Genomic DNA, 13,183 nt, shown 5'->3' with positions numbered 1-13,183 from the left:
CTAGGAAGTAAAAATGAATGGAAGTGTTTCTCAGACATGTTTCCCCCGCCTTGAAGTCGCAGCAGCTAAATGAGTTTCACGTCTGTAAACAGAACACCCAATTACGGGCTGCCAGGACGAACAACAGGAGGTTTGAAAACGAACCTTTTTGCCAGTGAGGTGCTACACTGGACCTTAGCGCCAATGGTGTCGCATGCGAGGGTCCGACTCGTCTGCTGTGTTCTGTCATTTCTCCTGCTCCAGCAGCAGCAGCGGGTCATCTCCACCGAGCAGGGCTCAGTGGTTTTATTGGGAAAGCCTGCACTGCACAACTAGTTGACATATGAAAGCATAACTGTGGGAAAATTGAGGCTCTTAGCACAGTGGGAGGCAGACAGCAGGGAAAGCCAATATTGATGGGTCTGTTTTTCACTTTCTCACACCTCTGAGAAAACCAAACAGCTTGACGGGGAGGGGGGGCGAAACGGGTGGCGGTGCACCGGCCATTAACATTTGAAGCGAGCTCGCTTGTCGGCTGGAGATTTCTTTGTTACGAACATCCTGAAATGTGTTTGTTTCGTGAAGAACGTCGCATTTAATGCCAGCAGATACTCTCGCCATCGCTGATGTTTCAGCTTAACCTACACAAGTCAGCGGAAAATACCCAACGTTGTTTGTTGAGCCAACACCCAGATCCTGCTTTCCTGGTATCAGCTCTCCGATTCGGACCCTGAATAAACTGTGTGTTGAATCACAGATTCGGCCTCTTAAGCTCAGCGTGCCTGACGTCGTCGGAACATTCTGGATGAGCTCCAGCTCTGCTGAGGGCCAGTTTGCCGCCGATGTGCACTACTCTCAATACCAGCCACAGGGCCAAAAACATCCAGCCTGCTCCTATTTGTCACTTTCATATAATTCCCGAATAATCCCTCATTAAGCCAGCTTGTCCACTAACACGTTGCGGGTCAGCATGCTGGAACCACCTCCCTTTCCTCACAGCTTGACAATTCTGTTTGAGAGCTGCGATTGGGAGGAGGATCATGGCGCTGGACCAGACCGCAACAGTGTGTGTGTGTGTGTGTGGGGGTGGGTGTGTAAACCAGAGAGCTGCTAAGAACTAAATCCAAGCTGAGCAAACGATTCAAATCTCACAATTCTGGCCGAACAAACGCAGGGGCCCACACGCACATTTCAGAGCTGGAGTAACACTAATGTAGCCCCCGCTTATTCATCTGGTGATATTCACACTCATGCAAAACTGATTATCGCCCTGTCACACTAAATCCACGCCCGACAACCAACATTAATAATGCGCGGTGTGATTTACCGCTGCGTGCCCATGAATAAGAATCTATTTCCTGACTGTTTCCTTTCAACCTCGCGTGAGAAATATCGATTCAGCAAATTTGTGGCATGTTTGATAGCTCCACTCAGGGTGGCATGGGAATGGTCACACTTTCTAATACTTTGCACCATTTGTCATGTGCAATAAAATATTTACTATAAGTTCTAAAATGACAGTACCACAACACTGTACCTATTTTCACAGGTACGTTTTTGTACCCTAGTCATCTGTACCCTTAAAAGCACAATAATGTACCTTTCATAACTGAAACATACCTAAATACACCATTACCATGCTGTACCTGCAAAAAGGTACTAATCTGTCAATTATTTCCTACCCTTTATTCAAAAAAGTATTAAAATCATTAGAAAGTGCAAAAACATGTTGCTTCCTGAGCTTTTATAATAATAATGAAATAAAAAAAAAATGAGCTAAGATGCTATGTTGCCTGCTGCTGAAAACAGCCACTCAGATGGTGTTCATGTGTCAGGGATGCAAAGGTAAGAAGTGAAGAAAGTGTCATTTTGAAACACTGCAGCAGACGATGACACAATGAAATGTGTCTTCTGCTTTTAACCATCACCCTTGATGAGCAGTGGGCAGCCATGACAGGCGCCCGGGGAGCAGTGTGTGGGGATGGTGCTTTGCTCAGTGGCACCTCTGGATTCGAACCTGCAACCTTCTGATTATGGGGCAATATTTATCAATTTAATCAATTTGTTGTTGCAGCCCTAAGCACAACCAACAGGTATATTTAAATATTTTATTCAGATCTAAAGAAGTCACAAACACTTCAAATTAAAACAATTTTCATCAATGTGAATATCACATCAATCAATTCAGTTATTAGAATGCATGTATTACAACAAATAATGCATTTCATCATGAACAACAACCTCAAAAGCCTAACTGTAGTATACAAATCATTTACATGGAGTTTTGAGACAGTGAAATCTTTTGCTTCTAACACTTCACATACAACGTACATTTGAAATAAAAAAATCTATTCAAATTGCACACTTGGATGGACATGAAATTTGATAATTTAACTAATTATCAAGCTTAATAGGTAGCGGAATGGCTAAATATTTCAATAATACATACAAGGTATCATTAATTCTGGTCCAATTTGACTGTATGCATGAACGTGGACTTCAGGAGACATCCCACAACATAGCTCCCCCTCACCATATCAGACAGCCCGGTGTCGATTGTGGAGACCTTCAAGTTCCTGGGCACCACCATTTCCCAGGACCTGAAGTGGGAGACAAACATCTCCTCCATCCTCAAAAAGGATGTACTTCCTGAGGCAACTGGGGAAGTACAGTCTTCCACAAGAGCTGCTGATCCAGTTCTACACTGCAGTTATACCAGTGTAGTATACTTCCTGCTCCACACCAGGCACTGCCTGGTATGGAGTAGCCACTAAAAGAGACAGGATAGGACTGCACAGACAGCAGGAAGGATCGCTGGTGACCCCTGCCCTCCATCCAGGACCTGTACCTCTCAAGATCCAGGAAAAGGGCAGGGAAAATCATCTCGGATCCCTCACACCCTGGTCACAGACTTTTTGACCTGCTGCCATCTGGCAGACATTATAGAAGCCTGCAGACCAGGACCACCTGACACTGCGAATCACCTAACATTGCACACTCACTTTATGTACACTCTGAATATTGGATTTATATTTTAGGCCTATTTATTGTACTGCACATTGTTCATCTTAATACACCTATAGACCTATGTTCATTCATACATATATTTATACTCAGTATATATATTTATTTATAAAGAGTACATATTCTCTTGTACAAATAACACACACATACTTGCACATTGTTGTTGTTTTTTGTTTTCTTTTATAGTGTACTTGAGAGACACCATCTACCAGAATCAATTGTACCCTTTCAGTCTTAATTCTTTATTCTCTGAAAGTCATGATTGTCAGAAAAATGTTAGAAAATGGAATCTGATGCATTTATAAATCCAAGACTTGCCGATTATATTTCTGGGATGCCATGACAGAGCTGAAGCGAGTGTAAAGAGCCTTGCCATAAAAAGGTCAAATTCATAAGATGTCATTTATTATTCATTTAGATAAAGCAGACTGCTTCTTTCAGATGTATTTATTAGGAATTTCACATCTGCATAATAACATGGATTTGGATAAAAAGCATATCCAATGTTTTCAGAGAAAAACACATGCTTTTGATTTTTTTTTTATGTTAATGTTTTATAAAAGTGAAAATCTCACAGATACAATGCATTACCAGAGACGGGTGATTGTTCAATAGAAAGACAAGTAGGCTAGAAAACTATAGAGGAAATATGTTGGAATTTCTGCAGGTACATGCCAAGTGTGCATCAGGTATCAACTGCTGCTAATACAACTGCTGGATCTTCAGACATATCATTGGCCATTTCCAGGAACTGCCATAGTTAATTTATGGTAATTGTAGTATAAGGTCAGACAACGTCTGCAAAAGAATGCAAATCGACATCGACAGAGTAAAATTCTGGGGTTACATGCAGAATGTGAGTATTTCCTCTTGTGAAAATCTCCAGTGAATTACCTTAGTGTTGAACACCATCATCTGTGACAAAGCTGCCATTGCCCTTGATATTGACAGTCTCCCTGCAGTTCAGGAGGACCATGCATGGGCAACTGTCAGAGGAGCCACGTAAGGACTGACATTAACTGGCTATCGATTCGCTGCACTAGGGCCCCAAGACGCCCATTTAAAGGGCTGCTCAGAGACAAACAGGGATATTTGGCAGCCCAGTGGTCCAGTTCAGGACATTGATCTTTTAGCACAGTTTGCTACTGGCGCATCACACTTTCATGTGGAGACAAGGTACCAGCCACAGATGCAAAATGCTAATACAAGAGCAGTTTGAATCCAAGCTTGCATTTCATTCTTTAGTTACTGGAATCTGACCACCTTAATTTATGGCCCACCACATGATTGTCCCAAAAAACAGCTCTGGACATTTGTAAATCAAGTTCAATGTCTTTCTTCCATCTATTGTGTCTAATCTTCAATTAGAACTACCAACTTTGAAAACTATGATACAACACACACACATATTCACACCAACAGTCAAAGTTTTGTTTAATGCATCTGTCATAAAAAAATATATATTTTTTTTCTGAATATCCACATAATTGCAATTGTTATTGTTATAGACATGGAGTAAATTTTCATTTTACTGATTTTGTAATAAAATGCTCTAGCAATTGACAACTGATAACTAGTCTGCTAAAATACCACCAATGTTAGTTTCTGTCCATTTTTCCATAGACCTGTAGCCTGCTTAAAATTCTACTGTCAGTGTGGCATAGAAAAATGTCTATTAAAAACCTGGACTTAAATGTTCAGCCTCATGACTGTGACCGAGGTTTTTTTGCATGTCTAAAGGAGATATGACCCATCTTTCAGATCTTCCCTGCTGCCAATGTTCATCTGAGCACAGCTATAGGTTTGAGAGAACATATCAGAAATTGGCAGATGGGGAGCCCAGAGGAAACTGATGATTGCTTCTCTGCAAGCAATGAAGGAATGAAAGGCAATTTGGAGGCAGAGCCTTTGCACAGGACCTTTGTCCTCTGAGACAAGGGATTTATTTTAAACCGAATGATGTCAGGTTTATTTGAAACCTTTGGTCCTGCATTCATTTGCCTTTGTCTCTGATATTTGAACTTGGGTCCCTCATCAGTGTACAAAATACTCAGTGGCAATCAGGGCGGATATTGCCTTGTTGTAGTTTTTTAGGGAGGTCAGTGTATCTTGTATTTAAATTAAAAAGAGTTCATGCTATGCCCAGTATGTGTGTGCTGTCACATAAAGAAACTTGTCTGAAAAAGGAAGGGATTTGTAAACCCAACATGTACAACGGTTGTACTAGTTCAAGTTCAAATTGAAGTACATTTTATTGTCATTTCAGCTATATTTCAGTACATAGTGAAACAAAACAAACCAGGTTTCTCCGGAACCTGGTGCTACTTGCAACATTTAAACAGGCAGTTGTGATAGAATGGCTAAATAAGTATATATTTTTAAGACAACCCTGCTCTAAAATATGGCTGAGGGGATCTCATATTACATTTCATTAATTTCATTATCATCAGTACCAGTAAAACAGCTTTAATACTTTCTGTGTATGTGTGTCACTGCCTGTTACTGCAATACCATAATTAACAATATCACTTTTCCCCACTCTAACACACACACACACACACACAATTATATGATATTGCATACATAAGTATTTACATATTTAATACATAAGCAATGTATTAAATATGTAAATACTGCTGTATAACACAAATTGTCTAAATTACTGTACATTTATGTTTTTTCCTTAAGGTTTTTTAAATCTTTTCACCTTTTTTCTAGTCAGGACCAGCATAATGTCTTCACTTTCACTGAAATGCTTTGCATTCCTGTCCTTGTAAGGACACACACACATGCTTTACATTTGCCAGGCCTGGTGGAGCACAGAGCCGTCGTGACCATAACTGGCAATACAAAGGTGCCGATGTCCACCTTATTAGGTGCAAATGAGTCACAGCTGGCCTTACAGTGGTGAATTTTCTAATGCAGATTTATGTACTGTAGCAAGGTTTTTTTGTCTGTACTTTATTAAGTAGCCAATTGATGACATAACACTTTGACATATGTTTGATCAAAAGAAGTAATATGCCATATTGCTCAGTTGAGTCAATGTCTTTCAAGGTCAAAAGCTGTTCAAGTATTTTTATTTTTTACATAAATTTAGGCTGGACTAGATACAGGGAGTGCAGAATTATTAGGCAAATTAGTATTTTGTCCACATCATCCTCTTCATGCATGTTGTCTTACTCCAAGCTGTATAGGCTCGAAAGCCTACTACCAATTAAGCATATAAGGTGATGTGCATCTCTGTAATGAGAAGGGGTGTGGTCTAATGACATCAACACCCTATATCAGGTCTGCATAATTATTAGGCAACTTCCTTTCCTTTGGCAAAATGGGTCAAAAGAAGGACTTGACAGGCTCAGAAAAGTCAAAAATAGTGAGATATCTTGCAGAGGGATGCAGCACTCTTAAAATTGCAAAGCTTCTGAAGCGTGATCATTGAACAATCAAGCGTTTCATTCAAAATAGTCAACAGGGTCGCAAGAAGCTTGTGGAAAAACCAAGGCGCAAAATAACTACCCATGAACTGAGAAAAGTTTTATGGACTGATGAAATGAGAGTGAGTCTTGATGGGCCAGATGGATGGGCCCGTGGCTGGATTGGTAAAGGGCAGAGAGCTCCAGTCCAGACTCAGACGCCAGCAAGGTGGAGGTGGAGTACTGGTTTGGGCTGGTATCATCAAAGATGAGCTTGTGGGGCCTTTTCGGGTTGAGGATGGAGTCAAGCTCAACTCCCAGTCCTACTGCCAGTTTCTGGAAGACACCTTCTTCAAGCAGTGGTACAGGAAGAAATCCTTCAAGAAAAACATGATTTTCATGCAGGACAATGCTCCATCACACGCGTCCAAGTACTCCACAGCGTGGCTGGCAAGAAAGGGTATAAAAGAAGAAAAACTAATGACATGGCCTCCTTGTTCACCTGATCACTGGTAAAAATAAATAATTGAAATGGGTATATATTTGTTTTTTAAGTTGCCTAATAACTATGCACAGTAATAGTCACCTGCACACACAGATATGAAAGTGAAAGTGAAGTGATTGTCACACGTGATACACAGCAGCACAGCACGCAGTGCACACAGTGAAATTTGTCCTCTGCATTTAACCCATCACCCTGAGTGAGCAGTGGGCAGCCATGACAAACGCCCGGGGAGCAGTGTGTGGGGACGGTGCTTTGCTCAGTGGCACCTCAGTGGTACCTTGGCAGATCGGGATTCGAACCAGCAACCTTCTGATTACGGGGCCGCTTCCTTAACCACTAGGCCACCACTGCCCCGATAAAGACACTTTACGTCCCTGGGTGGGCATGAACCACCAACCTTTCGGTTAACAGCCGAACGCGCTAACCGATCCCCCTAAAATAGCTAAAAATAAAAACAAACTAAAAACTACTTCCAAAAACATTCAGCTTTGATATTAATGATTTTTTTGGGTTCACTGAGAACATGGTTGTTGTTCAATAATAAAATTATTCCTCAAAAATACAACTTGCCTAATAATTCTGCACTCCCTGTATAGAGTACATGTTTCTTAGTTTTTAACAATTTAACAAGAAAGAGAAACGCTGAAACAGATCAAATGCATTGAATTTATTCATTGTATTATAATTGTTCTTCCATGTCTCTTTCAGAGTTCCGAATTATGAAAGTAATGTTTTGTGTGTTTTTTTTTTTATTGAATTCACCCAACAAGGCGAGGTGAACATGTCATGTGTCTGAGGTACAGAACATCTTATACGTCTTCAGTGTGTGTTCTGGATAATAGATGTTTACCTAAGATTGGTTGTGAACAAACAGTCCACCCACTCTTTGTTTAGAATTGGAATGGGACGATGATGCCTTGAGCGGCAGACGTGATATTATGGTTGCTTTCATGGTGTGAGCAATCAAACAATGTACACAGTAGATGTAATTATTTAATTATTTTGGACGTTTGTTCTGTATGAATACGCTGCATATAATCTCTTTGACAATAATTATTTACACTAGTGGATGACAACTTTAGTCAACTTTCTTGCCATCTCACCATATACAAGTACACAGAAAGAAGAGATGCTTCAGAGATTAACAGTGTGCAAAAACACAAAAAAAAAGGGCAAATGGAAATAACACACAACATTTTCTTGCAACCTCTCAGATTTTGAATATTTTAGATGGATGCAGGAAAGATAGCCTAGTTATGATACTGAATAATGATCAAAATGGTAAAATGGACATAAATTTTATTTGTCAGTCAAAATTAAATGAATGTGCACATTTGATTGAGGTCTGATAACCTGTAGCAAATCATAAAGGGCCAAAAACATTTTTTGACAAATCATTGTGGTTTGATAATACAATTGTGAAGTACAATTCTCAAATCTCATTGGGTATGCTCAGTTGGCAGCAACAGAATTGGTCAAAAACATGATTATTTAAATTACATTTGCAACCTTTGATACACATAATCACTATGTTTGTATTGGTGGATTAAGCCACTGAGGGCTTGTGAGTAAAGATAAAGACGTTCCTTCATCTCTATTATTGTAACCTGTGCAATGACACCATGTGGAATGGCAATGTGTATAGCAGTGTGGATAATTCTTAAAATGAGATCAGTTTAAGCTTTAGCCCTGTTGCTGATTTAGAGCAGGATTGTATTGGACCTTTTTCAGCCAACCCATTAATTCGTCAGAGTTATTTGGTTCGTTTGCTGCTGTTACTTAAAAAGAAACCCCGCAGATGACTTTGGGGGAAGTCATGTGGCTCTGAGCCATGGGAGTCTTTCCTCAGAGAAGTCTGGCGGCTCCCTCTCCTACAAACACTGACCCAGCAGACCTTAGGGTCACAGCGGCCTCCCTCCTCAATTAATTTCCACAGTCACTTTGGACGGGATCATTAAACCCAGGGTGAGATGATTGTATTCCATTATGTTAAAATAGCACAATGCTGTTTAGCCTACCCTAATATTAAAGTGAAGAATGTACTGAAGTTAATCAGACTGGCTGCAGCCTTTCAGTCACAGCACAAAGACAACCGATGGAATAAAAGTAAATTCATTCCCATTTTAATTGCCTTTCAAGTTGCATTTAAAAACAGGAACAACTTTTCTTTGAATATAGATGCTTTACTCTTTTGCAGAAAGGTTCTAAGATCTATTAATGCCCATTGAAACATATGCTTGTGGTTTTGGAATATAGAATAAATAATTTCTTTATACTGTAAAAGGCTATGTATCACTTACATTAGCATTAGCATTAGCACATAATTAGCACATACATGGTATTCTGACATCATTGATTTCTGATGCAAGATCTTGGATAAAACAAAAATAGTCTCCAGTAAAATGTAGCATATTGTCACCACATGGATTTTAATTAACAATTAGGCAAACACTCTGATTGGTTCATTACCGCAGTGATTAATATGTTTGTATTTCAGTTCAGTTATCAGTTATCTATTCTTATCTTATACCACAATACATCTTGAAGTCAAATCAACAGTTGAGCTCACAACTTTGTTTAATATAGAAATTACAAACACTATGCAATAATAATTAAAGAGCTGTGTGGCCATAGGCAACACACGGAATGGAACGCAGAAGTGGAAATCATTTACATTTACATATAAGGCATTTGGCAGATGCCCTTATCCAGAGCGACTTAAAACGTGCTTCCATGTTGCCATCAATGAAATGATCAATTCTGGTTCACTAGGACCCCCACCTATGAATACAATCTTTTTATTCACTATGTTGTAGATTCTATACATAAGTAAGACATTAAGAAGTTATTCTAAATATTCTCTAAAGAGGAAGGTCTTGAGCTGCTGTTTGAAAATACTCAGTGGCTGTGCTGTTCTGACCTCGAGGGGAATTTTATTCCACCACCGAGGGGCCAAGATGGAGAAGAGTCTAGATGAATGTTTTCCTTTTACCTTCAGAGATAGAGGGACCAGGCGAGCAGTACTGGAGGCTCGGAGTATACGAGGTGCAGTGTGAGGTGTTATAAGGGCTGTGAGGTAGGATGGTGCTACTCCATGTTTGGCCAGCATCAGTATTGTGAATCTGATGCGTGCAGCTACTGGGAGCCAGTGGAGGGAACATAGCAGAGGGGTGGTGTGGGAGAATTTGGGAGGGTTGAAGATCAGTCATGCTGCTACATTTTGAATTAGGGATGAGGTCAGGAGAAATGGTTTGGAGCGTTGCGGATTATTGGTAATTTCACAAGAAAAACAATGGCGTGCTTGGTTTTAATGTAACTTTGTTCTTTCATGAGTTATTTACAAGTTTCTGACCACTTACAAAATGTGTTCAATGTCACCAACCATTCCCATTTTATTAAGGTGTATCCATATAAATGGCCCACCCTGTAGATATAATCTGAATGATTTCATTTGATGTGATCTTAGAAATCTGATTTAGAGCAGTTGTAGAATCAGAGGGTAGAGTAGTACTTGTGGTGGAGAATGTCTTACTGATTTGTTCTTCCCTGTAAAGACGTTGGCAAAATCAACAGCAGTTAGGGAAGACGGGGTAGGGGGATTCAGAGGGTTGAGTAGCGATAAGAATATGTAGTTTTTGAGGTTTGTCGGCAGAGGCTTTCGGTTTTGCCTTGTAGAAAGCAGCTTTAGCAGTAAGGTTAGTGGAAAATTTGCACAGAAGATTCTGGTAATACAGTAGGTCTGAGTCAAGCTGTGATTCCTTGTATTTTCTCTCCGCTGCTCGAAGTACTCTTCGATTTCTGCACAACGTATCGGAGAGCCAGGGCGCAGGGGGAGAATTCCTTTAGGGTTTAGAAGATAGAGGACAGAGGCGATCCATAGAAAGGGAAAGTGAGTTGAGGAAAGAGTTAAAACAGTCAGTCATCTGGTCTGATGAGTCCATATTAACCCTGTTCCATCAGGGTAAGAAGGGAAGTGTCTTAAAAGCACCCATCAGGTTTAATCCCCACAGTGCAATCCTATTTGCAATTTGTATTTGTGTCAGTGTGTCTTGTCTGGCAATATTAAGTGGCAGACATTTACTCAGCTAATCACCATCATGTTCATCTACTAATTACAGGCATGAGTGTAAGCCCCAATACTAGCCCTCCATAACTAGAATACATGTGGTCCTTTTTGACACATCTCTCCAACTATAGTCACAAAAACCTGAATAGTGAGTGTTTAAATCCCATTTTGAGCAGTTTTTACAGGGCTCCCCTGTTAAGGAATGGTGTTCTGTCAGATTCATTACTCAGTCAGAATTCAGATGGAGGCTGGACAATTTCTTTTTCTGTCCACAGAACAAATATGTCTTTTAATGCTTTCATCACACAATACTCTCTCTCTGCACTGTAGTCCCTCTCACTATTTATGTATTAACCAGTTCGAGTCCCGCTAAGGTGCCACTGAGGTGCCACTGAGCGCAGTACCGTCCCCACACACTGCTCCCCGGGTGCCTGTCATGACAGCCCACTGCTCACCAAGGGTGATGGTTAAAAGCAGAGGACACATTTTGTTGTGTCACCGTGTGCTGTGCTGCAGTGTTCACAAACTTCACTTTCATGTCTTGTCTTAACTCTTCTGTCCACCTGCTCTCAGGGGACTATCTGAAGTCCAGATGCTGTGAAGACATTTTGTGACACCTCATATCGCTGTACGATAACAAGGCCTTTTATTCATTAACAAATTTTTAAAAATGTATTTTAATATTTTAATATTCATTTGCAAAAGTATAAAAGACATGGGACAATAGGTATTAATGGATGTTTTTTTATACTTCTTAATATTTAAGCTTTGAAAGTCTCAAACACTACTACTACTACTACTTGAATAGTTGTGCAACTGAATTCATCAAATTCCTCTTCACGTATGTAGCCATCTTGCCCACTATCCATTTCTCCAAACTACAATGAGGCCAAAATCAATTGCCACTAATTAAAAGCACTTGCTTTATTTTAAGGCCCAGACAGATCCATCTATCAGCAGACGGCTGCTGTGCCGATCGAGTCTCTTATTCATCCGCCCATTCTGCCATTCTGCAGTCATTCAGCACCCAGCTGCCAAAACCTGATCCTGTCTAACGCCGGACATTTCTAGCCTTGTCAATACTGAGCTCAGCCACTCTGAATCTCCAGACACAAACAGAATACAGAGCGGGACAGTTACATCCGCCTCACCCCTGATGCATCGTGTCCGACGTGTCTCTACAGCTTCATTAATGCGCCGTGACTGAGCACTAGTGTGGGCGGAACGCTACCGGCTTCAGATGTCCTCATAATGGTCTTGTTTATCTGCTTCGCTCGTGCTCTGCGAGTCAGCGGTGACACGGCCGGCTCCCCGGGAAGTCGCCTGCAGATAAACAGTCATTCAGATCACCTGACTGATTGAGTGGGACAACATCCATCTGCACATGCAGGGAAACCTCTGATAAGGTGGGGTGACACACACACACACACACACACACACACAAAGAAACGAGCAGGTCTGTGAAATGTTCAAAGAGGCCTTGGTGCAAAAGGGGGATAAACTGGCAAACACCAGACTTGTCAGCAACTTCAGCCTTTTGCTCAGATCCAGTCTAGCTTTCCAATTTTTTTGGAATGTTGGCCTCAGATCCCAATGCCCCATTCCTCTTTTCTTTCCAGATTGAAAAGGCATTTATTTGTTAGTCACACTGGTTTGTTATATATTATCACTTGTGACAAGCAGTGACAGTCCTGTCCCATGTGAACATGTAACATGACATGCCAACACACTTCTCTGTTGCACTGCCATCGCCCACAGCTTCGGTTCCAGACACAGCCTCTAGGACGGAATACATTATCAGCAATATTCAGCGTATGGTGCTGATTTTACAGCACATCATTATCCATGGACAATTAACATGGCAAAATAAAAGCATCTGCAGGATGTCAAGCACAACCCTGCTGGAGGAAGAGGGGGCAAGTGCTTTTTCAAAAAGCCGCAGTACAGTGGTGCTTGTACCGATGCCGTGGTTGGCAGGGATTCGCCTCCTTTGTTGTGCTTCACGTCAAGCATAAAAGCATGTGGATTCAATCAAAGCTACGGCTGCATCACTTACGGAAGGGTTTACCAGAACAGCAGCAGGGCAGCACACAAACACAGCAAGGTAAGCCTGAGCTTTGACCTCAATATGAAACGTATGTCAGCTCATAAATCTGCCTTATATGGATGTGCACAAGGCTTTTAGAATCAATA

The sequence above is a fragment of the Denticeps clupeoides genome, chromosome 5 (assembly GCF_900700375.1).
Source record: "Denticeps clupeoides chromosome 5, fDenClu1.1, whole genome shotgun sequence".
In the NCBI taxonomy this organism is placed as follows: Eukaryota; Metazoa; Chordata; class Actinopteri; order Clupeiformes; family Denticipitidae; genus Denticeps; species Denticeps clupeoides.
This window is presented reverse-complemented; position numbering follows the sequence as displayed.